This window comes from Nymphaea colorata, chromosome 14, assembly GCF_008831285.2.
Source record: "Nymphaea colorata isolate Beijing-Zhang1983 chromosome 14, ASM883128v2, whole genome shotgun sequence".
NCBI lineage: Eukaryota > Viridiplantae > Streptophyta > Magnoliopsida > Nymphaeales > Nymphaeaceae > Nymphaea > Nymphaea colorata.
The window spans coordinates 3,848,993-3,855,187 of NC_045151.1; the positions used below are offsets into that span (position 1 = coordinate 3,848,993).

The 6,195-nt window shown below is 35.6% G+C and overlaps 1 pseudogene; it reads left to right on the forward strand.

Annotated features, from left to right (window-relative positions):
• The first annotated feature begins 1,745 nt into the window (after positions 1 to 1,745).
• Positions 1,746 to 2,168, forward strand: LOC116267734 (60S ribosomal protein L27a-3-like; annotated as a pseudogene).
• The last annotated feature ends 4,027 nt before the right edge of the window (positions 2,169 to 6,195 follow it).

The following is a 6,195-nucleotide window of genomic DNA, read 5'->3' on the forward strand; positions in this document are numbered from 1 at the left end:
AGAAATCTTAGCCATCGCAGGGCTTTATTGCTCATTTAATCAACTTACATAGTTTTTGAGATTGCTAGGAGGTTTAAGGGAGGTTTAGGAGTTCTGAAATGCCATGCAAAGATGCAAATTAAGATGTACAAATGATCAAATAGGCTCCCTGGGTTGTACACGCATAACATGACCTGTATTGGTTGGGCTAATAGATGCACAGTATTGTAACGTATCACAATATATTGTAAACATAGTGTAAGTTTTTTTTAAATTTAAAAATATAAAAATAGCAAAAAAAAGAGGAAAAATCAAGAAAAACATGTTCTCTATAAAAAACATGCCACACATAAATATAGGGTTATATAACTATGGTTATCTATTAACTGTTCAACGTAAACTAATCTAATGTCAAAGCCATAACATATCAAGAAACAATTTTAAAGTGTTATACATCTCAAGAAGAAATTGTTCAATGCAAATAACAAATGAAAATGTTATCATGATCATTTATCATCTTCCTGTTCTCATTGTTACTTGCATTATCTTCATCAAATTGAAGATCATAGCCAAACATATTGAGACTCTTTCAAATGGTCAATTTCTCAAGTCGGCAATTTCTCTCTCAAATAATTGGTTTTTACTTGAAATGGGAAAGAACTGTTTACCTTTCAACTCTTAAAAATGTTAATCAGGAGAGAAGAGCTTTAAGCCCAATTCCAAAAAGGGGGTTCAGACCCCATTTTTGAGTGTTTGCCAAGCTGCGGGGTGCATTACATAAGATATACATGCAATACACCACCCTTTAAGATACAATTAGTGTATTGTATTGTATTTCTCAATAGATATGATACTTATTGTAAGATGTAGCATCGTATGTACTATAGGTAGAACACTAATTTCACTTCTTTAACTAAAAGTAAAGTACTTGGCCACAAAGGGGCACGTTTCATAAGCATTAAGCTTTTGAATATTTGTTGAATGACTAATTTTGAATATCATGGGCATAATTTAATTACCAGAATTAACTGGAGATTTGATTAGCTTAGGCTGCTTTTGATAGGAGGGTCAAGCACTGTAGAATAGAACCGGTGGCATTGCTGGCCTTGCGAAGTTTGCTTCTCTAAGGCGACGAACTTGCCTTTGGTTATGGGTCTTGTCTGTCAATTGAATGAGTCTAAAGAGGGGGACATGGTGAGCCAAATGTCATTTTCCAAAATTTTCACATAACAAGTTACATTTTTTTACTGCCGAAAGGCGATACGAGATTTTGGGATCTTAGTTCTCCAGATTTCATATCCCGGTCATAACTTTTTTTTTTTGATTAAAAAATGAATCATAAATTAATTGTAATTGCAGCCAGCAACTGATTCAAATTTGTACACTTTTGTTTAGTGAATTATTTTTTTATATCTTTATATAGCATATGTGATGGATTATCGCTTATTTTTCAATTTTTTTTACAGTCAAAATAATTTTGATATGAAACGGTTGATTTCTCCTCTTCCTTCACTTAGTCATCAAAATATTTAAAAAATTTCTCCACTCAAACTTTTTCTAGTTCGCCCAACACCTTGTTTCAGGATGAGGTAAAATTTCCCCCTCTTCCACCCTGTACTGTACAAAGGAACTTTTCCCTAAAATGAAGTTTCCCTCCAAATCAAGGTGTGCAATCAAACACCACCTTAATTTTTGGTATGAAAGACATTCGACGTTCTCCATCCAAACCCTAACTCTAGTTTCTCTCTTCCGAACCGTCCTTCTCCCTCCGATTCCTGCCCCTCGCTCTCTCCCCCACTGCCGGAGAAGATGACGACCAGGTTGAAGAAGAAGAGGAAGAAGAGAGGTCATGTTAGCACCGGTCACGGACATGTCGGCAAGCACCGGAAGCACCCCGGTGGTCGGGGTAATGCTGGTGGCCTCCACCACCACTGAATCCTCTTCGACAAGTACCACCCTGGGTACTTCGGGAAGGTGGGGGTATGCGATACTTTCACAAGCTGAGGAACAAGTTCTACTGCCCCACCGTCAACATCGACAAGCTTTGGTCTCTCCTCCCGGCGGACGCCAAGGAGAAGGCATCGGCAGACAACGCCCCACTCATTGACATCACCCAGTGCGGGTACTTCAAGGTGCTTGGCAAGGGGAACCTTCCCCCATCGCAGCCCATTGTTGTCAAGGCAAAGTAACACTACATGCATAAGTAAAAAAAACTCAGGTTTCAATATATCACAGCAAGAATGACAATTTTAGGTTTCAATATTGTTGTTAACATTTTTGATGTGTCTATCATGACAAGAATGGCAATTTTAGATTTCAATATTATTGTTGACATCAGATGCCATTTATCATTTAACCAATTGTACATTCCAAACTTCATGTATTTGTATCTAAGTTTTCCTAACTTATGCATGTGCTTTAATTGAGATAATAGACTTGTCTAAATGACCCTTCAAATCCAACATTGCTTAAAAACTAGATGTCATAGATTTATACAATGGGTGATATAGTTCTAGCATTAGTGCAAAAAATTATTCAAATGTGCAAGCTATATGCACTTGTAAAAATTTTTGTGCCACAACATATTTGATAACAGTAATGGAAATTTCAGATTTCAATATTAGTATTTGTGAATGCTATATATATATATATATATATATATATATATATATATATATATATATATATATATGCATTGATTATGAGACATTTAATTAATTTCATTACATGTCTAACAACATGTTACATATGAAATAAAATTTTCAAAACGATGAATGAGCTATATTCTATATTTTTATGAAAAAACTTATTTCATGGCTTGTGAAGTGCTACATTAATTATTATTTATAATTTTATGCCAAAGACAAAAAATACTAATGTCGAACCTTGTGAATCACCAACTAATCGGCCAATCAGCCTATAAATTAGTTCTCATAGTCCTGATCCTCAATCAATATATGCTGTAGTTAAATGTGTCATGTCTCCGTCCAAGCTCCTTTTTCACGAAGAGAAGTTAGGATTCCAGTTGATATAAGAAAGAAGCTATTGAATATATATCGTGTGCATCATATTTTCAATTACTTAAATCCATCTTTTAGGTTCTCTTTGTAATCCTGTATTTCTAAAATTGGATCAGTACTGAGTTTGAGATTCAACCATGAAACTTGATATCAAATTCCTAACTCGTGGGATGTGAACTACTTCACTAGAATGATCTACTAAACAGTTTCAAATTTTACTATCTGTTGGACAAGAGTGATGGGTCGCTAGAACTCTATTTTACGTGAGGCCATATTGCTTATGGGAACCATTTTAGCACTTTTCTTTTATTGAAGGACTGATGAATTTAAAATGAGAGTCAAACTATCTCAAGAATTTCGATGTGTTCAGTTATTGGCATAGCCTATCTCCACGGTTCATTCTCTATAAGGATATCAATGTATGTCCCATTTGGATTGGATAATCCCATCGAAGCTTCTGAGAAAATCTGATATGAGAAAAATTAATGTAGGAAAAGGAAACCTAAATATAGAATAAGGAAACTGAAATGACTTCTGATTTAAGAATAGACATCAAATCTGGTTCAAATTCGGATTTAGGTATACCTAAATATGCAAAGGGATTGAGATTCAGAATAGATTTATTTTTAAGCGAATATACTATAACTAGTGCCCATAGATTTTAAAAATCATGTTTGTGGGAGTTGTTGCATCAATCATATGTAATCTCACTACTGTGTAAATCCTCTTTGGAGATGATGTATTACAAATATTATCTAATTGGTATGTATAGAGATACCATGAATGTTGTCTTCACATTTTGACAGGGATAAGATAGGAACCACAATTGAGCTACCTGTTTTGAGAAGCGATGTTTTATGCAATATTCTGTGATGCCTCCTTCCCTCTTCCTCCCACCCAGCTGTGTTAACTGGCATCCCTGGTTTAACATAGCTTGGGGGAGGGGCCGCCAAGACTACACCAATTCTTGGGCTGCCGGTGGTGGCAGCAGAGATGGGTGGAATAATCCACCCATCTTTTGGTAACACAAAACGGCGGATTTGGGGAGAGGAGAGTGAGGCTGCTGCCGGCACTTGTGGATGAGGGATGGAGGAAGGGATTGAGAAAATCACAAGAGGATGAAGGCATCGGGGAGAGAGAAGATGTTAAAATTACTGAAAAAAAACAAAGAAGCCAACATCTAAGGATTCCGACCTAAAGATCATATGGCTCAAATCAACTGTCACTTTTGACATATTAATACTAGAAGCATGGTTTAGTTTATATATATATATATATATATATATATATATATATATATATCATGTCTCTTTATTTATGACATTCCAAAGAGTGTTTTTGTTACCAAATGCCCTCTTTAAGGCTTATTTAGTTTCCTACGAAGAAATGAGCATTGCATGCTTTGCATGTTCCCTTTTTAAAAAATGTAAACATGGTTTAGGGCTGGCAAGTTAGGGTGGTCGTATGTCAATCATAGATTGCCAAAGAAAAGCCAAGTATCTTCTTATCATTATGTGATTCGGAACCATTAAATACGTAAGTAGTGTTAGACAAGAAGAAAATTATGTTTTACAATACATAGCCACACCTTTGTCTTAATATCACCTACCATAGCCATTCCTACACTGCCTTTTTGGCGACCCCATGACCTTATTCTATTCTAGTGCTGGATAATTTTCAGTCATACACTGACCTTGATGGGACCTTGACTCCCCACCAATCATGCTACACCTCATTCAAAAACCAATTTTTAAGCAAAACATATTAAACATAACAGAAAGAGAATGTTTGTATGTCTGAAAAGACCAAACTTCTCCCTAACACACTTTCACCATTAGATCAAAATGCAATGGTAAAATTATTGTAAAAAAGATCACCATAAATAGTGTTCAGTATCATAAAATTAGTTTAGTATTCCATGAATCTATTTCAATGGTTATGGTAGTTTGATGAATCACTAAAGGTAGTGTTTCATGAATCTATCCTCAAACTTATTACAACTTGACAACACTCTTGTTCCAATTGCTAAACAACTCTTGAAAAAAATTTAAAAAAGAGATAACATATAAAGCTTGTTTGTGTTTTTGACCATTGGCTGGGTACTGCAGGGAATGGGTTTGTCATAGCCGGACAACTAGAACTCATGTCTAGATCTTCCTTTCACAAATATTTTTGAAAAACTGGATAAATAAAGTAAAAAAGAAAAAAAAACATAATAAATGAGCCTGTGCCCGTACCATGGCTTGGTCTTGAGAGTGGATATTGTTGAGCACCACGCAAGAGCTCATGCAACACATCATCCATTTATACATTTACTTTTTACAATTTTCATTTGAGCCCCATAACTTTGGATATATTCCTATAAATGAGCTTCCATTTTTCTCCTCAACTTTGTATATCTACTCGTGTGGTGTGGTGGCTTGATTTTATTCACTCTAGTATAAGGAGGCAAAAAAGAAAAGAAAAAAACATAATAAATGAGCGGCTCACGTATTTAGGTCCATCCAACTCCAGTATTGAATTAAAGTTAGGTATCTCCGCCCTTGGCAGCAGGTAAACGTGCCGCTCACGTCCATTTCCATCATTTTCTTCCCTTAGGAGAGGGAGAGAGAGGTATTGGTGTGTCTATTTCGCCTTACTTTTTCCTATTTCAGCCTTCCTCTTGTTCCTTTCTTTGGCACTCATAAGATTTAAATTTTGTGTGTGGACAACAATCTGCTCTCTTTCCTATACTGAAAACAATCACAGATAGCTTGCTTCGGCCCTTATATTGTCAAAATGTATGTTCAATGAATTGGCTGCAAACTCAATGCTTCTGTTCCGTTCTATGGGACCGTGTCCATCAAATTCTTCCATGGCAATATCATTGTTCCATATTGAGTGGGACATGGAAATGGTTCTCTTCACCATCCATGCCATGTGGACAACTGTATGATTTTTTAAAGAAAAGTTCCAATGCATGCTGCCAGCAGGTTCTCGAAGTTGTTAGAAATAAATTTTAGGGTCCTTTGGTTTAATAAAAATCGCATGATTGATTCTTTATGCCTTGGAATGTGGATCATTATGTGCCGCCCTAGCTTGAACTTTTGAGTGATGGTGAGCAAATCATACGAATGATCAATGTGCTTAGATGAGATTCATAAGAATAAATAATGTGAATAAAATCAGAAATTAATATCAAAATTTGAAACAGTCC